Raw genomic sequence first — 24,258 nt, forward strand, 5'->3', positions numbered from 1 at the left:
TTTTAAAATGCTCTAGCGAAGCCCTAAAAACACACACACACACACACACAGAGAGATGCCAGCCAAGGACTTGTCTCATGTTCCCTTCCTGCCATCTCTTCTGAAATATCTTCAGCTCCCTTGCTAGTCATCCCAGTTGGCAAGGCCACCTTCACAGTGTACATTAAAAGCACTATGGTGCCACTTCAAACTGCCATAGCTTCTTCACCCAATGAATTCTGGGAGCTGTAGTTTGTTAAGGATGCTAAAGGGTTTTAGGAGTCCTGCATTCCCGTTGCGGAGCTACAATTCCCAGAGTGGTTCAGCAGTCAGTATCTCTTCATAAGGAACTCTGGGAACTGCAGCTCTGGGAGAGGAATAGCGGCTTCAGCACCCTTCACAGAGTACAGCTCCCAGGAATCTTTGGGTGGAAGCCATGACAGTTCAAAGAAGCATCACAGTATATTAAATGTATGGTGCGAATGTGGCCTTGGAGCAGTTTGCATGGGACCTCCAGAGGTCCGCCATCCAGCTTACTGACTGGGGCCATGTCCAGGGAACTTCTCGCAATGCTTCAGTATCAAGGTATCTGGAGACGGTTTGAGACAACAGTATGGAGCAGTGGCGTAGCGTGGGTTGTCAGCACCCGGGGCAAGGCAAGTAATTTGCGCCCCCTAACCCGTGGATTTGCGCCCCCTAACCCTAACCCCCAGATGTTGCGCCCGGTGCGGCCGGCCCCCCCTGCACTCCCCACGCTACGCCACTGGTATGGAGGGCTTGCCATCCACGTCCCTTATGACAATGACACACCACACTGTGATTGACATTATGAAGAGCAGAAAAGGCCGCTCCTAACTGACATCTAAGTTGGACATTTTAATATACAGAGCCTTTCGGTGTGTGGAAATTAGATACGAACAATAACTTTTTGTACGAGGAAGCGGTTCACATTACGTGTAACCCAAGACCTCAGTGTAACGGGAGGAGCGGCAGCAAAGTAATATTTTAAATGCTCACACAGAATGGACACCTCCAAACGAAGCAAGAGGAAGGATCCTAAGCTGTGAGAAACAAGCTCTGTCATTCCCAAAGGCTGCAAACACCAGTGGGAGCCTCTAGACTCCCTGCCAATGACCTGGCACCAGCTGCTTTATTCTGAATTTATTTCATTTATTTATCACATTTATATCCCACTTCCTCCCCTCCATTTAATCCGCACAACAACCCTGTGAGGTAGGTTAGGCTGAGAGGCAGCAACTGGTCTAAGGTAACCCAGTGAGCTTCATAATAGTCCTAGAACCTCGGCCTCCAGATTCCTACTCTGACACACCACTTCATTCCCACATTTGCTTTTCATACAGCTATTTGTTTTATGTATAAAAAGCAGACTACCATAGCGTATTTAATAATATAGTAATATTTATAGTACGGGACACAGGTGGTGCTGTGCGTTAAACCACAGAGATTAGGGCTTGCCAGTCAGAAGGTCGGCAGTGCAAATCCCCGCAACGGGGTGAGCTCCCATTGCTTGGTCCCTGCTCCTGCCAACCTAGCAGTTCGAAAGCACGACAAAGTGCAAGTAGATAAATAGGTACCACTCCAGCGGGAAGGTAAACGGTTTCTGTGCGCTGCTCTGGTTCGCCAGAAGCGGCTTAGTCATGCTGGCCACATGACCCGGAAGCTGTACACCGGCTCTCTCGACCAATAAAGCGAGATGAGCGCCGCAACCCCCGAGTCATCCGTGACTGGACTTAACGGTCGGGGGTCCCTTTACCTTTAATATTTATAGTATAGTAAATATTTTAATATACAATTTTTAAAAATCCTGCTAGGGTAGGGCTGAAAGACGGTTCAAGTGCCTGCCAGAAGCACCTCCCTCTTGTGAACTTTAACATTAAGAACACTTATTTTTAGAGGCTTTAAAACAGAGGCAAAGGGAGCCAAGCCTTTCCTCTCCCCCACAAACTGCTTGTCACAAAAAATGTTGTTGCGGCCCCTGCTCCTCTCACTGAGCCAAAGTTGGGTCCCTGCCACCGAGCAGAGCGGGCATAATTGTCTCCATTCATACAGCACGCCAGCGATCTGATGTTTGTTAAGAGTGGAGCCAGCTTCCCCTCTCGGTGCCAGAGTGAGTCATCGGGGGATCCGAGGGGAAAGGTTTCGCAACGAGGCGGGCCTGAGTGGAAGGAGCCTGCAAGGGCTTCCCGCCCCAGAGATTCCCCAACTTAAAAGGCGGCCCCACACAATGGTCCTGGGTTTGTCCTTGGGAACATGTGCAAGACCCAAGAATGATGCCACAAAGCTCCCTAGGGAAGCCTTTGCCAACCTGGTGCCCTCCAAATAGATTGGACTACCTGGGAAGATGGTGGACTATCCTTCATAGGAGGTTTCTCAACAGAAGATGGATGGTCGTCTTGTCAGGAATGCCATTATTATTATTATTATTATTATTATTATTATTATTATTATTACATTTACTGCATTGCATGGGGTTGGACTAGATGATTCTGTTGACTCCCATCAACCTCAGCCAGCGCATCCGTTTTACTGGAAGGCACTAGGTTGGCTAAAGCAGCCTGCAATCCATGCTGTTCTGTTTTAAGCTGGAATTGGAATACCAACTCTACTTCTGGATTTCAAGAATCCAAGTAATAATATTCAACCAAGTGGGCAGTTCCTCTCTCCCCAGCCTAATTTTCTTTTTTTGAGCGGGGGGTGTGTGTGTGTGTTTGTCAATGGGCCATTGTATGCATTGAAAGGTTTAAATGCCCCTTTCCCCTCAATGCAATCACGATCCCATCCTGCAGTTGGGTGGGGTGGAGAAAAGAAACAGATATAAAGGCCATGCTATTTGAAAAGGGAAATGTTAAATGGAAGGGGTCGAAATCATTTCTGGAGAGAGACAGAATCACAGAGAAGAAAATAGCTAGACCAATCTGTACTGACCATAGCCAGCCAAATAACCTACCCCGACAGCTGTGCGATGGGTCACCTACGTCAGGAGCAATTGCACAGCTGTTCCATTATGTGTGTCTTTTCTTTTTTTAAAAAAAAAAAAGAAGTAAATCTGTATTAAAATACACACACCAGCTGGATGCTGGTTTTATCTGTCGTCTTTTAATTTAAATTTAAACTTAAACTTAAAGGGAAATCATCTGCAAACACTGTAAAAACCCACCTGGAATCATGAGGCAACCTTCTTCCTCCTCTCAGGCCAGCCAAAGACAGATGAGTATCTTGGCAAATCCATGGGAGGTGATGAAGCCCTTTCCTCTACTCCGGTTTTAAAGTGTTACTAATTGCCTGTAAACTGACACTAAACAGAACCCCTGGACATGATCTCTGTAATTCCCAACATACACCCCTCTATCCGACAGGGGAATCTTGAGATTCCCCAGGCAGAAGGGAGGCTTGAGAGAAGTCATTGCCCTGAATTTTTTGGAATGCTATCAGCACTCCAAAATCATCCAGATTTCTTAAACCCATTTTGAAGGTATGCAGCCTGGTAGGACTCCAACTCCAGCTGTGAGCTGTGTGCAAACTGAGGTCGTAAAAGCAGTTCTGAGCATTTATCCAGTCCGTTTCAAGGGCTTCAGATATATCATTTTCTAAATTAGACCAGTATTTATCATCCCCCGGAATAGCAAACAAGGCCCAAGCTTGAGAGAAGAGCAACTTGCCAGGAGGTAACAGCTTAGAGTTAAAATCTGAATTGGAGATTTCCTGCCTCGCAGCTCATGTTTTCAGTCATCTTTGCTACACCATCTGCGTGCAAAGTATATATATTTGTGCTCGTTGCAATGGTTTGTGTAATGCAAAGGATAAGCTACACGATAGCTTTATTTGTATGCACATTTGTATGTGAGGTACCTTAAAATAAAATAAAAACCCACCATTAAGGGCAAAACTAGGAATGTAAGATGCTGCTTTATACAGTCAGACCCTTGGTCCATCTAGCTCAATACTGTCTACACTGACCGGCAGCAGCTCTCCAGGGTTTCAGACAAGAGGCTTTTCCCAGCCCTACCTGGAAGCGTCAGGGATTGAACCTGGGACCTTCTACATCCAAAGCAGGTGCTATAACCACCGAGCCAAGGCCTTTCACCCAAACTACATGTGGTGAAATATGTGTAATTATGCTCTGACCCGTTTTTGGGTGGGCACAAGGGGGAATGAAATGAGAAGAGGGTGAGGAGAAAGGTTCCTTAATCCTGTCCCCTTCGGCTCACTTTTCCCCTCAGAATTGCCCTCCCCAAATTGCTCTTCTCTCTGCCAGAAGAAGACAGAAGTCCCTCCCCACTCCTGGACTCCATATTTTCCCCTCAAGGAGAAAAGCAGCTTAGAGAGGAAAATTTGGAAGAGGAAAATAACCAAGCGCCTTTTGGGTCTTATTTTCTGCACATCTGCCCTTGATTTGGAGCATTTCTTTGTGGTATTTTTCAAGGGGGATAAATGTGCTTTTGTGACAGCACAGGCTGTGGTCTGCACCATGAGAGGGAAGCAAACCAGTCCCCCACGTCTTGTTAACATCACCACTTCCGCCAATGGGTATCATCTCCCTATCACCACCACTACTAGTTTTTCCCACTTTTGGACTTTAACTGGCCCAACTCCCTATACTGGGTAGAATGGCATGACACTTAGGCATGGGGTGAAAAGGGAGGCATCAACCCAATTATCCAAAACTATGCTTTACTTAAAGTTTTAGTAAGGCAGCAAGTTAGATAGCAGTATTTTTCCCCCAAAGAAAACAAGCTTTATAGTTTGAGGTGTTAGCTGTAAGAGTACATAAAAGAAACACAGGAAAAAATAAACACATTCAGCTAAAACTATTATTGATCCGCAACCCTCAATCCAGTTTTTAGGTCCCTTTTATGTCTTCCTTGGGCTTTTTTCAGCTGCAGTACTCAACTATACTATTTCCAATGTTCCAGCTCAAAGTATTTCAGCCCATTTAAGCTCTTGAACTCTTCAACTGTTAATTCTTGAATTACTTTATTTTCCACATTGATTTATACACATTTTCACCTCATCCCAACTTCTCAGCCAATCAGAGGGGAAGAAGACACCTGGTTAAATTTCTATTTCTCAGGCTAAAAGTTGGACCTTCCTGTGTACTTTTGACCTTCCTGTGCAGAACTTTTTGCTGTGCACTTCTAACCTTCCTCTCCTGTGCAGGTATAAAAGCCTTAGTCTGATCCCAACCTTTGACAGAGCAAGTTGCTCACTTGGAGCTTTCTGTGATGCAGCAACCTCTGAGGAGCCTTCAGCCTTGCTGCTTTCCTTGTAGGTTCTGGCATCAGACCAGAATACAACAGCCTTATTCTTTCACAACATCCCATGCCTTCTAAACATGCATCTGACTCCACTCTGCACGTAGAGGCTTCTTAGCTGATCTATAGATGATGTTCCTGCAGTTAGTGCCCATGGTCAAATATCAGTGCAGGTGCAAAAGGTGAACCTGTGCCCCACCTTCCTCAGCCCTTGGGTTGAGGACCACCTGTTGGCACAAATCCTGGCACTGAAAGACCAGCCAAAACTGCCTCCACCAGATTAACCACTGCAAGACCACTGCAGGCCAAGAACAGGTATACTGCAGGACACCTATGCACAGAGAGGTCAATACTCAAGGTGACCGAAGCAGGTTAGCCAAACTGCAGCTAATCAGGCCCATAAAGAGCAAACGCAACATCCTTGCAGAAAACATCACCCTTTTGGCTGACAAGAATGCCAGGGCAAAGACAGGCTGCTGTTTCACTGAAGGACAAAGCAGTACCATCTGAAGAAGAAAAAAACACTGTTCCAGCCACTCTGCAGCTTTGGTTGTGACAATAAGTTTATCCTCCCATCACACCATACTCCTATAAAAATTAAGTGGTAAAAAACTCAATTGTAAAGTAAGCAGGAAGGATTTCAGCTTTGATATCCGTGATCTGGTAAGATTTGGTGATCTTATGTTCTCATGACCACACAGAAATGCCACCTAGTAGGTCAGCCTTTCCCAGCCTACTGGTGCCTTGAACTCCCATCAGCCCTAACCAGCACAGTATAATGTTGGGGCTGATGGGAGTTGTAGTTCAAAACACCTGGCAGGCGTAAGGTTGTGCCTGAGGCAGCAAAAAACACCACCAGCTGCTGACAACAGTCTGAAACAGCCTCCCATAACCTGGTTTCCTCCAGACATTTTGGACTAGAGCTCCCATCGACTGGCTGGGTTTGATGGGGAATTGTAGTCCAAAATATCTGGAGGCCATCAAGTTTGGGAAGTCTGGTCTAGCCCCAAGATCAGAATGGACAGTTGACTATTCCTGGCCCACTGTGGGCTAGCCAGGTGTAAACATGCACCCATCCCTCAGTACAGTTGTTCCCCTTTAATTAAGTGGGGGGATGTGATCAGGATTCTTGCAGGCTTTCCCCAAGCAGAACAGGGTGGGAAAGGAGCCAGTGTCCGAAAAACCTTATCAGCAAGGAACACAGTTCCTCTTCACGGTTTATCTCGGAGCCCAAACTGTACAGCAAGTTCTGAAGCAGCTGCCCCGGGAGCGCGCCAACATTCCCTGCATTGCTCCGTTCTCCCCTTATCTCCTGGAGCAAGAACAGCCTGACAAAGAGGGTACAAAGTATTTTGGAACAGCCAGTGGGCAAGTGAGAGGGGAGGAGGAGGAGGGCTGTGGGTGCAGAAGCCAAGTGATCACCAACCTCACCCACAAGCAAGGCCCCAACGCAAGATCAAGGGCATGGAGCGAAGGGAATGGTGTGAGGAACGGTTGCAGCATTTGGGGCTTTTCAGTTCAGAGAAAAGGCGAGTGAGAGGCGACATGACAAGTTTATGAAATTATGCATGGCATGGAGAAAGCGGACTGAAAAAAGTTTTTCCAACTCTTTCCTAACAGAAGAAATCGTGGTCATCCAATGAAGCTGAATGTTGGAAGACTCGGGACAGATTAAAAAAAGTCAATCTCTATGCAGCACAGAGTTAAACTCTGGAACTCTCTCCCACAGGAGATTGTGAAGGCCACAGACTTAAAAAGGTAAAGGGACCCCTGACCATTAGGTCCAGTCATGACCGACTCTGGGGTTGCGGCACTCATCTCGCTTTATTGGCCGAGGGAGCTGGCATACAGCTTCCAGGTCAAGTGGCCAGCATAACTAAGCCGCTTCTGGCGAACCAGAGCAGCGCACAGAAAGGTGCCGAAATGCATGGTGGCAGCCCAGGAGAGGGCCTTTTTTGTAGCAGTCCTTGAATTTTGGAATTCTCTCCTCACAGACGCATACCCAGCTTCTTCACTATATGGATTTTGACAAATGTTGAAGACATGGCCATTTACCCTGGCCTTTGACACCTGAGATGTGCGTTTTTAGGTCCCATCCTCTTCCTTAAAATGCAATATAACTATTTTTAATCCTGACTTTTAATTGTTGTAATCTGCCCTGGTATCTGCTGATGATGGGGTGAGGAGTAGTAGTAGTAATAATAATAATAATAATAATAATAATAATAATAGCAGCTGCAGTGATATATTGCTGAGCTATGGTTTCCCCCCTAAAATAACAGGAAGCTACCTTTTATCAAGTCAAAGTGTTGGCCCTTCTAGCTCAGTAGTGACTGCACTGACTGGCAGTAGCTCTGCAGGGTCTGGCACAGGGGATCTCTCCCAGGGTCACCTGAAAGTGTCAGGGACGACTGAACCTGGGACCTTCTGTGTGCAAAGCAAATGCTCTAGCCATTGTCATTAGCAGCTAAGCAGAAGATCTGAATCCTGGCCAGAATCAAGAGACTCTTCCCATTGCTCCACACAGCCTCTCTTGCTGTGTCTGCGCTGCTGTTCTCTGCAGGCCACCTGGTGCAGATTGGGGGCGGGTGCAGGCCCTCTCTTGCTATCTTGCAAATGGAATTATCGCCTGTGTGTCATCACTCAGCTCTCATTTCGGGGGACAAGGAAACGCCGTTTACCTTCCCGCTAGAGCGGTACCTATTTATCTACTTGCACTTTGATGTGCTTTCGAACTGCTAGGTTGGCAGGAGCAGGGACTGAGCAACGGGAGCTCACCCCATCGCAGGGATTCGAACCACCGACCTTCTGATCAGCAAGTCCTAGGCTCTGTGGTTTAACCCACAGCGCCACCCGCTTAGATGGCTTTAAAAAAGGATTGGACAAATTCACGGAAGGGAAAGCTACCAATGGCTCCTGACCATGATGGCTATGCTCTGTCTCCACATTCGGAGACAGAAATGCGTCTCAATTTCCAGTTGCCGGAAACCGCAGGAGTGGAGAGAACAGGTTGCTGGACTATATGGGCCACTGGTCTGATCTAGCAGGCTGTTGTTATGAGGTATCGATGCCCTGGCCTACAGATCTAGAGAACAATAGGTTCCGTAGATCTATGAGGTGGGCCATTATGTTCTTGGTAATTTAAAATAGCAGGCAGCCACCACAGATGAGACCTGCGCTTGGGTCACTTTCAAAGGCAGCTCCATCACGTGCTGCTGAAAAACATCCAGGGGCCTAGCGGGCGGGCAGTCGGTGAATGATGATGGGTTGGGCCAGTGAGGTTTCTTTTTCTTTTTTACTTGATTACATTTATACAGTGGTACCTTGGGTTACATACGCTTCAGGTTACAGACTCCGCTAACCCAGAAATAGTACCTCGGGTTAAGAACTGTGCTTCAGGATGAGAACAGAAATCGTGCTCCGGTGGCACGGCAGCAGCAGCAGGCCCCATTAGCTAAAGTGGTGCTTCAGGTTAAGAACAGTTTCAGGTTAAGAACGGACCTCCGGAAGGAATTAAGTACTTAACCCGAGGTACCACTGTATCCTGCCTTTCCTCCAAGGTGCTCAAAGTCAGGTACATAGTTCTCCCTCGCCCCATTTTATCCATACAAGAACACTGTGAGCTGAGTAAGGCTGAGAGGCAGTAACTGGCCCAAGGTCACCCAGTGAGTTTCAAGGCTGTGTGGATTCGAACCTTGGTCTCCCAGGCCATAGTCCCAACATTCTAACCCCTGCACCATACTGGCACTCTGGTGTCCCCCTTCCAAGCTCCAGGGTTCCTTAGTCAGTGCCTGACCTGGTCAACCACTGGCACCAGGCCTGAAACCACGGTTGGGTGTTACATTTGAACTAAGCTCATGTTGAAGTCCAAACCAAACTAAGAACAGCTGGCAAAGGAACATCTTGTTGCCAGTAAATGGGCATGCCTGCCTCCCAAATCTCATCCTCTTAGCGCTACTGAGCTCAGGCTTTTGAATAAATATTATCATTAATAATAACAGCAGCAGCATTTGCTATTTAGCAAGGCCAGCAGATGACCTTGATTTCCGTTCCTGCAGGAGCTGCCTGTGTGTAAAGTTACAACACACTTTTTTTTTTGTTCCCGCAAACATCCTCTTAGCAAATGTGGACATTAACAAAATCACAATTTTGGCTCTCTGTCCAGCCCTTTACGTTGTAATGCCCTTATGCAATTTAAAGGTGGGAAAACTGTGCAGTGAAAAGTGTTAATCCTAAATTCAATTCTCACATTAAAGAGCCTAATGAAAATTTGTCAGCAGATTTCTCCTAATATAAATATGCTTACATACAGTTTTCCATAAGATACATGTTTTTGCAAAGTGACTTCCCCTACTAGTATGCATTTTTAATGTTATTTTCAGTAATATATGCATTCTATGCACATTTACCCCCGTATAAGCATTTTATGCATGTATTCTTAACGATTCCGCAACCCTCCTATAGGTGAACAAATACTAGCACGTAGCTGCCCTATCCCATCCAGTTTGGCTTCGAATGGGTCCCCCCCCCCCAAATTGCCCCAGAATCCTCTCCTCCCCTCCTAGAACATGTGCAGAAGTTTCTCAGCAAATCAGCTGAAAATTCTGCATAAACATACTGTAGTAAGATCCTTGGCTTTATTTTAGAAACCAAATGGATTTTGTTCTTTTCTGTACATTCCTTTGAAAATGAACACGTACAAGGCAAAGGGAAATAATTTATATACAATAATAATTTATGGGGGGGGGGGGAGAGCGAGCAAAAAAGGGCCATGAATCTTTCTTTACTATCTTACCAGAACATAATAATTTGCCCTGCTGAATCAGGCCAATAGCCCATCTAGTCCAATACCCTGCACCCTACAATAGCCAACCACATACACCAAAAGGAAACCCACAAGCAAGACCTGACCACACAAGCCCTCTCTCTCCCTGTGGTTTCCAGCAGACCCATCATGAGTTGTTGTTGTTGTTGTTGTTGTTGTTGTTGTTGTTGTTGTTTTCTGCCCTTCCCATCTGGCTGGGTTTCCCCAGTCACTAACAGCCTTATTCCCCTCCATGAATTTGTCTGATCCCATTTAAAAGGCATCCAAGTTGTCGGCCATCACTACCTCCTGTACAAGTGAGTTCTACAAAGCCACTTCCGGCCTGCCCAGGAGGTGGGTTGCGGGCTTCACGCCCAGCCCCCGCGAGAGCAGGGGAATCCCGGCCGGGCCAGCCCCCCCCCCCAGCCAGCCAATCAGCTGGCTGATTGGGGGGGCGTGGTTTGCCCTATTTAGAGCCGGCACGGAGGGGGCTCGCCCTCTTTTCGCCGGCTCTCCCCCACGTTTTCCCACCCTCCCTCCCTTTAACTAGGCTTAGGTAGGTCTTTGACTTTGCTATGGACTTCAGTCTGTCGCCGCAAGGGGCATGGTAGGAATTTTTCCCAATTGGCAATTTCTGGCCTTTTGGTTTTTCGCCTACCTCGTAGCAACTCGTCACAACTTCTCGGCATTTGGCAGTAGGCATTGGTAAGAAGGGGTTAAGAGGATGTGGGGGGGGGAGGAACGCCATCACCTCCCCCCAGCGAGCGGAGGGTGGTCCGTTTAAGGACTCCGGGGGGCGTGGCCCTGTCCGAAGCCTATGGAGGTGTGGGCCAAAGGCACGCCCCAGAGCGGTGACCCGGGGGAGCTCCTACTTGACGTGCCTTGGCAGGAGACTTCCCCGATTTAAGGTTAACCCTTCCCCGTGTCTCCAGCAAATGGGCTGGAGCCGGATAGTCGTTAGGACCAATGCCTAAGCCAATGCCTCTCATTCCTGAATTCAATAAAGTTGTGGCCTAATTCGCCCAATTAACTTTAAATTTGGTGTCTCGTGTCTTTATTTATCCTGGCGGGGGGCGGGAACTCGCCACGCAATCTAACTCTGTGCTCCGTGAAGTAGTAGTTTCTTCTGACTGTCTTGAAGCTTCCAACATTCAACTTCACTGGGTGTCTGCAAGTTCTAGTGTTTTTTTTGGGGAGAGACAGAAACTTTCCTCCATCCATTTTCTCCCCATCACACATTAAGGTCATAAACTTAACTATTAGGAAGAACATCTCAAAGACAAATTTTATTAGAGCTTCAGCTTCTGTGCATTTGTCACTGGGTCCAAGAGACTGACACAGCCACCTCTATACCCTTCGGAAAACTGTCCAGGGACAGATGTTCCAGTTAATTAAATCAAAAGAAGCTTGCAAGAATTCAGCCGTCCATTCCCACCCAGCTTATCAAAATGCAGCAGCTTCCAGAAACACACGTGGCTGAGCCCCTGATAAAAAACGTCTTGCGACTGTTCACGTACGCCTCTACCAACACACGTCACTTTGAGCACTGCATATCCTATGCCAGCCTTCGCCCAACCCTGTGAAACCGCAGAGATGTTTTAGGATACAACTCCCAGCCAGCACGTCTTCACTTTTCCACATTCTTCAATTTACAGGTACAAATCACGAATTATCAGCTGGGTCAGATAACCCCGAAGAGAGCAGCGCCATCTCCGGAGAGGCGCGGTTTGTGTGGTGTGATGGGCAGTGTCTATCAGCTCCATTTTCAGCTTAGCAGCCAAATATAATCCATTCCCGCCCTTTGCTGGGAAGAATGTTGCGATGGAATCTAATCTATCTTGATTCAAGACAAAGCAAAGAGGACAGAGTGACCAGGAACCGTTTTCTCTCCATACACTCTGAAAGCAGCCATTATGGTCTAAGATTTCGCCTCTTGGCAAACATCCCTCTAACAAAGGTGTGAGAGAGGGCAAAAAATAGCTGCTTTGTTTTGAAACGATTTTTTTAAAGTTAAAAATCTGCTCAACTTCTCCGGTTTTACACAATAAACTGGGTTATGCAGGGCCAAGTATACAAGCAGCACACAAACAACAAAGAAGCTTGTGGCACCTTTAAAGACCAACACATTTATTACAGCAAACTTTAAGAGGACCCCAAGGCCTCTGGTTTTGCTTATCCTGCAAGAGACCAGCACAATCTACCTTTCTGAAAAAGAGGCGCCAAGGGAATGAAAGAACAAAGCGCCACATTATCAGCTGGTACCAAAGTGATTCATCAGGGAGTTTATCTGAAGATCGCCAAGACTCACAGTAAACTGGAAGGAAACTTAGCAAGGAAGGAAGACATGCAGTGTTGAAACCGACCCAAAATTTATCCACATCTTCCATGGCAGTCAGGTGGCCGTGAGCACCAGGGATAGGTGTTTTCCCTGATGGGCACAGACATCCAGAACTGATTGTGAAAGGCATGAAAGAGCCACTTGTAGAAAGCAGTGGCATTTCTTACCATAACAGAAGTTTGGGTGGTGTGACACAGAGGAGCTGTGAGGGGATATAGGAGCTGTGATGGGATGGGGGTTTGGGTGAGCTGTAAGGAGATGGGCTGGGGCTTGGCAAGGCAAGTCAGGGGTTTGGAAAGCCATGCAAACAGGGGCAGCAGCCCTTACTATATTCAATATTCACAAATAAAGCCACCAACCCTTTTATACCCTGGCTGCATAAGAAGGTAGTGTGAGCCTGGAGAGGAGACAGAAAGGACCTCTGCTTTTGGCTGGAGCTGATCAAGCATGTTTGCTCCAGCTTGGAAGGCGTTCCTGACCTGCTTCTTCATTTGTGTCACGGCTGTGTCAACAGGAGAACTGTTAGCAACATGGCACAGGCCCAACACGTTCCAATCTTGCTGCAAACAGAGAACAGCCTTCTCTGGTGCTCTCCAGGTGTTGCGGGCCCGCAGCACCCATCAGCCCCACTGCTGAATCCCCCACACTTCCTCTGCACATTTCCTCCATTTTTATTGTCCTGTCCTCCTGCCTTTAATGACTGGCAAGACCAGATGAAGAAATGTCGCTGCCTGAGGCAGACAATATGGTGCCCACAAAGGCACACACCATACTTCATGTAGCACAACAAGCTGGCTTGTTGATGGGGCAGCATCTTAAAGGCAAAAAGGGTGAAGGGCAAGCTCTTAATTCCCCCCCCTCCCCTGCTTTGCTCTCCAGTCCCTCACTGGTATTTCCCACCCATCCCAAATCTGCCACATGAAGTGGGTGCCCAATGGCTGGACCAGCCCTGATGAAGAAGAGTCCTGCTGGATCAGGCCAATAAGTCAATGGGATAGATGCCTCAATAGGAAGCCCACAAGCAGGATCTGAGTACAAGAGTGACTCTCTGCCACTGTGGTTTCTAGCAACTGATATTCAGAAGCATTGCTGCCTCCAACTGTGGAGCCATCATGGCTATCCTCTGTAAATCCTGAATTCCAACATTCTGCTTTGCTGGATGTCCACAAATTCTAGTGTTATGAGAGAGGGAAAAAGACTTTTCTCTATCCACTTTCTCTGTGCCATGCATAATTTTGGAAACATGTATTGTGTTACCTCTTGCCCAACCTTTCTCTAAACTAAGAAGTCACAAACACTGCAACCTTCCCTTGCTGCGGAGACCCTAGTATCACTAGAGGCCCTTGTCAAGGAACCATATTCCTTATTTATTTCAATGTTTTGCCCTGCCCTTCTTCCTGAAAAAGCTCAGTGTGGCAAACACACCAATTATAATAAAAACATAGTCAAAGGCATTCTAAAAACATTCTCTCAGCTGGTGATTATGGGGTTACCAAGAATACTATCCTCTAGCCATCAAATGCCTTGAGGAAACAGGAAGGTCTTTAAATTCCTCCTAAAAGTCCATCATCTCCCTAAGGAGATATATGCTAGAGCAGACATATTTTACTAGCCTTCCCCAACCTGGTGCCCTCCAGATGTTTGGGACCATGGAGCTGCCTGAGGACGATGGGAGCTGAAGCCCAAAATAGGCTTCAGATTGGGGAAGGCTCAACATAAAACAGAACCACATTGAATCCTACAACCTCATCTTCACCCCACGTCAAGCACCTCAACCTCTCCTAAGGCAGCATCCAAAAACATAATCCTGAAGTCAAAGAAGATGTGTGTCTATAATTCTTTGCTAAACCTGTAGGTCCCACATTTCAAAACATTTTTGTTCCACTAGAGACCTGCCTCAAATCTGAAGCTAAAGATTTCACAGGTAAAGGTAAAGGTAAAGGTACCCCTGCCCGTACGGGCCAGTCTTGACAGACTCTGGGGTTGTGCGCCCATCTCACTCAAGAGGCCAGGGGCCAGCGCTGTCCGGAGACACTTCCGGGTCACGTGGCCAGCGTGACATCGCTGCTCTGGCGAGCCAGAGCCGCACACGGAAACGCCGTTTACCTTCCCGCTAGAAAGCGGTCCCTATTTATCTACTTGCACCCGGAGGTGCTTTCGAACTGCTAGGTTGGCAGGCGCTGGGACCGAGCAGCGGGAGCGCACCCCGCCGCAGGGATTCGAACCGCCGACCTTTCGATCGGCAAGTCCTAGGCGCTGAGGCTTTAACCCACAATCAGTTATGTGTAACTCGACCTCTTTGATCCCACTGCCTGGGCTAACAGTCTCCTGGGCACCAAAGCTGTCTTGCCTGTTCAAATCAAGCTACTCACTCGCAAATCATAAGGATTGCTATCTATTTGCTCATTCAAAGCATTTAACACCCTGCTCTTCAGCCAGAAAAAGCTCTCAGGGGGACTTACAGTTCAATAGAGCACAACACAGTCCTAGTCCTCAGGTTTAACAACCTATAAAGACATGACACAAAAGGGAAAATGAATGAGGAGGGGAAAAGAAAGGAACTCAGGTACCAAGTTCTTGTTGTTAAGATTCATACAATAAACAGCTTTGAAGCTCACTTTTTTTTTTAATGGAATGCTTATAGTTAAATGGGGGGGGGGGTGAAACAGGCCTCAGAGGCCTCTGAGAAATATCCAGGTGACCCAACCTTTTTGGAAATGGCTGTAATGCAGGAACAAGTTATTGACCGTACAGGGTGGGGCCTCAGCCTTCCAGGGCGTACCTGGAATGTGCTGGCTTTTTGTCACTCGCCATGGCAGGTAGGCCGATGGCACCTCAGTTGATACCGCTATCTCCAGAGCAAAATGGTTCTCCTCAGAGAGCTGTTGGCTTCCATTTCTTGACTACAAGTGCTTTCTTGGAGAGATTCTGCAGTCATGTTATGTACGTTCCACTTCTTACTACTATTAAAGCTATAAATGTAATTTTCATCAAAGACAGCTGGAAAAAAACACCTCTTGGTTTTGCCTGAGAGGGTTTCCACACCAACAACCAAAGCTGCTGGCCTTGAAATGTTACCTAGGCCAGGAACAGCATTTTAGATGGCTTACTGTCAACACAAGAGGAAATTTTGAGCTGACATAACAGTGCTGTTAATTAAAGCTAAGTGGCTAATCGAGATCTTTAGCAGGAATGTAAATAGTGCCCTGAAAGATCAGAACAGAGATCTATCCAAGCCTTCCCTAATCTAGGAACATAAGAAGAGCCTGCTGGATCAGACCAAGGGCCCATGTAGTCCAGCATCCTGCTCTCACAGTGGCCAACTAGATGCCCCAGTCGGAAACCCACAAACATGATTCAAGCACAAGAGCAACTCTGCCCCACTCCTGTGCTTCAACCTCACACCCTCCAGATATTTTAGACCAGTGGCGTAGCGTGGGGGGTGCAGGGGGGCCGGGCGCAACATCTGGGGGTTAGGGGGCGCAAATCCACGGGTTAGGGGGCGCAAATCCACGAGTTAGGGGGTGCAAATTACTTGCCTTGCCCTGGGTGCTGACAACCCACGCTACGCCACTGTTTTAGACTACAGCTGCCATTAGCCTCAGCATCCTACAGCTGTGCTGAGCGAGGCTGCAGTCCCAAACATCTGGGGAGCACCAGGTTGGCAAAGCCTGCCCTGCCATGTCTCCATTTTAACAGTCTTTCCCCCCACTACACCCCCCCAAAAGCCCTTGCTTATAGGAACAGCGCTCCAATCCACTGACTATTCTGTCTGCAAGACCCTGACAGATTCTGCTCTCCTGGCAGATCTGTCTCCATTATGACGCACTTGGCTTCTGAAGGTGCTTTTAATCAGAGTCTATCAAGAAGGCTTCATAGCTATTAACCTGGCATGATAATCCTGATATATTGCTCTGAATTACGGCTGAAGCATTTGGGAACCTGTCCACAGATCCCAGCCTTTGTTCAGAACAGTCAGCCAGGGAGGTTGTTTTTTTTGCCAGAGGTTTAAAAAAAAAGGCAAGTTATCTTGACCACTGTGTCTGTAAAAGGCTAAAAGGCAGCTCCCTGGCATGTTGAAAAAGGGGTTTGCATGGCTACCCTAGTGGTATGAAAGAAGGGGATAATTTCTCAGGGGTTCCAATGTAGCAGTGTGTTCCTTAGTTAGATAATTTATGTTGCCACCCTTTGCAAAAGAGCAATTTGCAAACAGGCAAATAGATTTTTTTTAATCATACAATAACACAATCCATAAAATAATCCTTAAAAACTTGATAAATGTTACGATTTATCTATATACAGTATACTGCTTTGGGGGCCCAAAACTCCCACTCTAAAGCAGTTAACAGGATTCTAATTACAACCAACCAATCAAAAGAATATGAAGTAGCAAAATCTTCCACCAATCACACTGAATATGCGTTTGTGAGCTGGGTTCATGCTCTAACCACAGATGCAGCTCCCTGCCATTCCACTTCACTCTTGGGAGCCAGGTGAACCCACACGCATGCACCTGCCAGCTGCTCCAATCTCTCACCAAGGAGCAAGTTCACCACAACCCAGGGGAGCCTCCTTGCCCTCATCACACCCCCTTGGGGCCACCCACCACTGGCACACTAGCGCTGACCCAGCATCAATGGCAGCCGCAAAGTGCCCTTGCAGTTTCCTCTGCAAAACTGCAAGAGAGTGGCTTTTTCTGAATCCTGAGAAGATTGCCCAGCCACCTTGGGTGATCCCTAAGCAGAGGGAAATCTGTCATTTTAGCTTCTCATTTTTCCAGTCTTAAATTCAGTTCACCACATCTGGTTGCATTGTTAAAAACCCTCCTTAGAATTCATCAGCATTTTAGTGCAAATGCCTCCCAATATACACATTTTGTATGCAATTTTGCCCAAAGTACACTTGTTTACAAAGCAATTTTCCTCTTTTGCATGGTATTTTTTACCAATATATGCATTTTTATGGACACTTTACCTTAGCACATGCATTTTTGTACCCATAACAACTGCACTGCAAAAGTCAGGAAAGGACATATTTCCAAGGAGGCTGTGTTCTTGCATTGTTTTGCAAAGTGTGAATTCAGCAGGTTCGCTTTTAATTGTCAGTTGGGTCAACTTTCTCCCCCCTCCCTGGCGCTCTCCCATCCCTAGAGATCATCACAGACATGTTAAAGGAACTCTTTCCCCACCACCCATCATCACCAAATCGCTTGGGCCATTGGCATAAACACAGCTCTACTTCCAGGAAACATCACCAGCAGGCCCTTTCCCCGAAAGAGAACAGAGCTGTGAAGAACTTGGTTCCGAGAAAGCAAAAGGAGGCCCAAAGGACACCGAAGATGGGGTGGAGGAGATCGTTCAACAAGTCTGTTGATGTTCTTTCCCCTGCAAAAAGGTATCCAGGGACAACAGCAGCCATGAGCTTTTAACAGAATCATTGCATCTAATCTCTAAGAAGAGAGGAACTGGGACCTGAGGCTTCTAGTCAGTGGCGTAGCGTGGGTTGTCAGCACCCGGGGCAAGGCAAGTAATTTGTGCCCCCTAACCCGTGGATTTGCGCCCACTAACCCTAACCCCCAGATGTTGCGCCCGGCCCGGCCGGCCGCTCCTGCACCCCCCACGCTACGCCACTGCTTCTAGTTTGTGGACTTTATAAGTTGATGGTTATTTGGTGATAAGGGGAAGGAGATAAAGTCCTGCTCAGAGGCACCGCCTCCATTACTAGTTCACATGCCTCTGAAAAGCCTAGGCCCTGGCTCAAAATAATTCCTCTCCCCAACCCCTCTCTGCACCAAGTTGAACATCTTGCTTTCCTGGGGACCAAACACACTGGCCTATCTCAAATTGAGAGAAGTGCTTGTTTTCTAAAAACAAAAGGTGAGGGGGCTGAAGCTGGACATCATCCTCCCTGACCTGAAAGCCTTCCCCTCCAGCCTCAGATGTGTGAGGTTCTGCTTGAGAGTTTCCCACTAGCTTCTGGTTGGCCACTGGGAGACCAGGATGTTGGGCAAGTTAGGTCCCCTCTGGCCTGATTCATCAGGCTCTTCGTATAACCACTCCAACACCATCATGAGTACAAATCATCACAAATGCACACTGAGAAGTCTGAGAAACCTGCCATCAATTTTTCCAAGTGCACAACTTTGCAATCTCAATTCTCTCTCTCTTTTGCCACCCATGGCATTGCAGGGGGCATTGCATTGTTGATGACCCTTGGGTCCCTTCCATGGTTCTGAGTTGTCAGCACATGACTGCTCAATTTGCCTCTAACTCTTCCAGCTCCTCCGGGAGCTTCTAAAACACCTCCTGCTCCCTTCAAACCCGTGGGAAAATCAGCTCTAGTCTATTGGGGCCTTTGGGTTTTTCCCCAGAGCTCCTTTATCAGAAATCCCAATGAAGAGCTGCTCAGAGGTCTTAAATGACCCACTAATCCCGCATTCGCCAACCTGTTAATGGAATTAAAAGGCCCTTCAGAGAACTTTAAAGCCACCACTTAAATCTGTGGCTTGCCTGAATGCAGCACTGTTTGTCAGGCAAACGCTTAAACAGTCAGATGTAAAAGATTAAGCCGGGGATCTGCAGAATAAGGAGCACACGAGAGCTCACGCAGTCGCCTGGGTCCTGCCAACATATTCCTAATTAGTTTACAGCTATTTAATATTCTTACAAGCCAGTGAGTGAGTTTGAAAGTTTCTGGCTTATTAATTAATTCCCCGAATAAAGGAAGTTTACATTTTTTTAAAAAAACACAACACTCTTTCTTATCTGGTTAGAGAGAGATTGAGAATTTGAGACCGCCCAATCCTTTCCAGACCCATTCACCAGGCAGGAACCCAGGGAAGAAAAAAGAGGCAGCTGCTCCTCATTTATTCCCCACAACAACCCTGCGACGTAATGACGGGCCTAAGGGCACCCAGGGAGCTTCATAGCCAAGTGGGATTCGAACCCTTGTCTCCTGGGTCCTAGAATAATATTCTAACCACTGTACTGCACTGGGTCTCACTATCTCATTTGAGTTAGATCAGGGATAAGGGAGTGCCCCTTTGGATAATGAGGTTTTTGTTCCTTATTGCACGCTCAAGATCACTTGATATGTCTCTGTTTTGCATGTGTTCGTTCATAAGTCTCCTACTTCCTGTTTCCCCATCAATCTACAAATTGATATTTTTCAACCCGCGTGAAGCACCGTCTCTGAAGCACTTTTGTATTTCACAAACTATGCATCTTTGTACCCATTTTATCTGCGTAAAACATGCACTGAGGCAGGTTTTGAGCCAAAACCTCTTATCACCATATGCAATGCCAGCGTGATGTAGCGGTCAGAACATCGGACTAAGGCCTGGGAGACCAGGGTTCAAATCCCCCACTGTCATGAAGCTCACTGGGTGATCTCAGTCACTCGCTCTCAGCCTAACCTCCCTCACAGGGTTGTCGTGAGGGTGAGATGGGGAGGAAAAGAGCCATGTACTCCTCAGAGGAAGGGTGGGATATAAATGCAGCAAATACACAATAAAACAAAAATCCTGGGCAATGGAAGAAGAGGGTCAAGATGTTGGGGTACTACTTCCATCTCTTTAGAGCCAGCATGAGGACTAACAAGATGATTTCAGAGTACAGTGGTACCTCGGGTTAAGAAGTTAATTCTTTCCGGAGGTCCGTACTTAACCTGAAACTGTTCTTAACCTGAAGCACCACTTTAGCTAATGGGGCCTCCTGCTGCTGCCGCACCGCCAGAGCACAATTTCTGTTCTCATCCTGAAGCAAAGTTCTTAACCTGAAGCACTATTTCTGGGTTAGCGGAGTCTGTAACCTGAAGCGTATGTAACCCGAGGTACCACTGTATTGTTCTTTTGCACCCAGCGGCCTGATCCTGGCCATGGAAACATCACACTGCTAAGTCTTGTACTGAGACATTGGTGCACAGTTCCTCAGCAGCAACCACCCTTTCTGCTGGGAATCTGAAGCTCCTTTAGTCCAGAGACCCACGGCGCTCGCTGGTGTCCCTGGGAACAAACATGGGGCCCAGCCTAGCCCATCCTGATGCTAATCTTGCTCCCACCTCCCAACCGTTTCCACTTGCTTTGTGTTTCACTAAAAATACAGCTGCAGAGGAAATTTCTGTTGCGGGGTGGATACCTTCCTTCTTGGGAGGGGCTTCCTGCCAACACCCCGACTCAAAAACAACCAGGCGGTTCAAGTTCCTGACCAGAACTCTAATGGGAGGCGGGAGAAGGAGAGGAGGATGCTCTGAGGTCATGCGTATGGCACCGAGCGCACACTTTGATCCCATGCCTGCCCCAGACCCTCCCTCGGGCTTGCGCTTTCTGCAAGAACGCTGGCAGATCCACACCGCAGATTTCAAGCACGTTCAGCGCGCATCTAAAGCACTTCCTCCCAAGGCATATGGGAACTGTAGTTTAAGGGTGCTGGGAACTGTAGCACGGTGAAGGGGAAACAACAGAGGGAAATGATAGCGATAATAAGAATGGTGGTGACAGGCAGAGAGAAGGAAAAGCCAAGGGGGTCAAGGTGCCAAGAGGAGCATCAACATGTTTTATAACAGGGGTGGGGAACCCATGGCCCTCCAAGCTTCTTATCTGGCCCTCAGAACTCTCTCGAAGCCACGCCCCTGCTCCATCCCCTCCTGGAAGATTGTTACCTGCCTGGGACATGTCCTTGAATTCTGATGATGTTTCCTGCTTGCCTGGAGGATGGAAAGTGCAGCGGATGTAGAAACTAGCCCACTGTACAAAGGTAATATTGACACTCATTCCCCTGCCCGCTTTTGCCTTTAGCCTTCCCCACTGCAGGCATGTGGCCCCTGGAAGGTTGCCCACAGGAAAATGTGGCCCTCGGGCTGAGAAAACTATCCCCGCTGCTGTTCTAGAGGGTAACCAACAACAAGCCACCCCAAATCATTGAAGTGTAGAGTTGGAAGTGGCCCTGAGTATCATCTAATGCAACCCCCTGCAATGCAGGAATATGCAGCTGTCCCATACAAGAATTGAACCTGCAACCTTGGCATTATCAGCACCAAGCTCTAACCAACTGAGCTACTTGCCTGGGGTGATAACATGTCTCATTGGTTCTAGCAACAGTTAAAACTGGACTGTGTCAGCAATGTAGCAGGCTCTCAAACGGCCATGAATCTTCCTTGTCCTCTCAGAAAAGCGCGCCGTTGAGGCCTAAAACATGCCACTGTGCAATCTTCCCTCGCAATCGGAGCTTGTCTGAGAAAAAGCATAAAACGAACCTTTCCTGGGCTGGATATGAATGTTTTGAGTTTTTAAAAGCCAGCCCTGTATAGAATCTGGAAAACGTTTGAGGAGGGTCTGTAGTTCTGTGGCAGAGGACCCTAAATCACAGCCTCACCTGTTAAGTCTGCCTGAGAGCAGCCAGGCCGGTGCGGTGCACCAAAGGCCACAATCCTGCAAGACTTCAAAAATGGATTTTAATTTTTTTTTTTTTTTAAAGAGCAGGTCTATAGTCTTCAGTATAAACCTGAAAGCACAGGTACATTTATGTACTGAACTCTGAGAAGCTATCTGAGGGGGACATATGGATGAACAAAAGTTACAGCAGATAGAAAATGCTAGTCACTGCCCCTCACCCCAATAATGCAGAATAAGAGGAGGGTGGGAGAAAAATGTAAATATGCTTATCTGCCTCATTTCGGCAGGTTGCAGAACTGAGATTTCTGTGGGGCATATAATTTAATTTATTTCCCATATATATATATATATATATATATATATATATATATTTGCTTTCGTAGATTTTCACGGGTACAGGAATGCAGGTTTTGGTGTCCTCGGGTGTCTTCCCGTGTAAAAGTTGGGGTGTCTAGGCGACGTTTCGACGAGGTCTCACTCGTCATCTTCAGGCTGGTGCTTTCGGCTTCTTGTTACTGGAACAGAGCGGGATCTCAATGTTTGAGTTCCTATAAATACTGTAGAGGGGGTGTGGTGTCTAGCCTCCAATGTTCTGGGCAGAGAGGAAGTTCCCAGGCTAGTGTGCCTTTTCTTCTTTTGTTCCTTAATTACTTGAGAGATACCTTGAGTGATTTCTTGAGTGATATCCTGAGTACCACTTAGGTGGGTCATTAGGTGTGGATTAGTTGCTAAAGTCTTTGTGTCTTGACCTCTTGAACTTTGTGAAGAGTTTTCCTGAGAAGATGGATGTATTGCACTTAGTTGTGCTTTGGCTTGGCTTCGTGTGTAGGGGCGAGCTGTGGTTTTGTGGCTTGTGTCAGCCAGATCTGTGTAGGGATTGCAGGGGGGTGCAGCATCCGGAGGTGCCACCATGGATTGGCTACTGGATGGTGTCAGTAATTCATCTGTGGAGAGGGTCTGGGTTTGGGTCTGGTGTGGTTGATTGGTGTTGGCGTTCTGTGTGCCTCTGGATCTGGTGTCAGTTTTTGTGGAGAGGGCTAATTTCCAGATGTCTGGCAAGCGGGATGTGTCGTCACGCTTGTTCATGTTGTGAGGGTGTTTCTCTATCTCGATGGCTTCCATGATTATTCTCTTGTGGTGATGTTCCGTGTTAAAGAGCAATTTGGAATCTGCAAAATTAATTTCGTGTCCTGTTTCTTTCATGTGTTGGAAAAGAGAGGAAGTTTTTTCTTCTTTTTTGACGGCATTCTTGTGTTCTGCGATACGTGCATTTATTCGTCTGTTTGTTTGTCCAATGTACGTGGCTGGGCAGACTTTGCAGGGTATTTCATAGATCCCTTGGTTTTCCAACTGGATTTTATCCTTGGGGTTTCTGAGGATATTGGCTATTTTTTGGTTGGTGCAAAAGGCTGTTTTGATATTGTGTTTATGGAGGATTTTGCTAATTTTATCTGTAGTGCCCTTGATATAAGGAAGGAGGGCCATGCCATTGTTTTCTTCTGTGTCTTGGTTTTTGGGGGGTGTTTCCTTTTGGATTAGCTTCGTAATCCTGTTTTGCTGGTATCCATTGGCAATTAACACATTTGAGATCTATGAAATACCCTGCAAAGTCTGCCCAGCCACGTACATTGGACAAACAAACAGACGAATAAATGCACGTATCGCAGAACACAAGAATGCCGTCAAAAAAGAAGAAAAAACTTCCTCTCTTTTCCAACACATGAAAGAAACAGGACACGAAATTAATTTTGCAGATTCCAAATTGCTCTTTAACACGGAACATCACCACAAGAGAATAATCATGGAAGCCATCGAGATAGAGAAACACCCTCACAACATGAACAAGCGTGACGACACATCCCGCTTGCCAGACATCTGGAAATTAGCCCTCTCCACAAAAACTGACACCAGATCCAGAGGCACACAGAACGCCAACACCAATCAACCACACCAGACCCAAACCCAGACCCTCTCCACAGATGAATTACTGACACCATCCAGTAGCCAATCCATGGTGGCACCTCCGGATGCTGCACCCCCCTGCAATCCCTACACAGATCTGGCTGACACAAGCCACAAAACCACAGCTCGCCCCTACACACGAAGCCAAGCCAAAGCACAACTAAGTGCAATACATCCATCTTCTCAGGAAAACTCTTCACAAAGTTCAAGAGGTCAAGACACAAAGACTTTAGCAACTAATCCACACCTAATGACCCACCTAAGTGGTACTCAGGATATCACTCAAGAAATCACTCAAGGTATCTCTCAAGTAATTAAGGAACAAAAGAAGAAAAGGCACACTAGCCTGGGAACTTCCTCTCTGCCCAGAACATTGGAGGCTAGACACCACACCCCCTCTACAGTATTTATAGGAACTCAAACATTGAGATCCCGCTCTGTTCCAGTAACAAGAAGCCGAAAGCACCAGCCTGAAGATGACGAGTGAGACCTCGTCGAAACGTCGCCTAGA

At 47.1% G+C, this 24,258-nt stretch overlaps 1 protein-coding gene and 1 long non-coding RNA gene across 3 annotated transcripts in view; both read right to left on the reverse strand.

Moving 5' to 3' along the window:
* Positions 1-24,258, reverse strand: part of NHERF2 (NHERF family PDZ scaffold protein 2) — a 62,381-nt gene that overhangs the window by 27,001 nt on the left and 11,122 nt on the right. The gene's annotated exons all lie outside the window — the stretch shown is intronic.
* Positions 9,970-14,311, reverse strand: LOC310831505. The gene is made up of 2 exons (XR_014557891.1): positions 11,145-14,311; positions 9,970-10,380 (listed from the first exon to the last, which is right to left on the reverse strand). It is a non-coding gene; the product is annotated as an uncharacterized lncRNA (long non-coding RNA).

Source organism: Podarcis gaigeae (genome assembly GCF_964106915.1).
Source record: "Podarcis gaigeae genome assembly, chromosome: 14".
In the NCBI taxonomy this organism is placed as follows: domain Eukaryota; kingdom Metazoa; phylum Chordata; class Lepidosauria; order Squamata; family Lacertidae; genus Podarcis; species Podarcis gaigeae.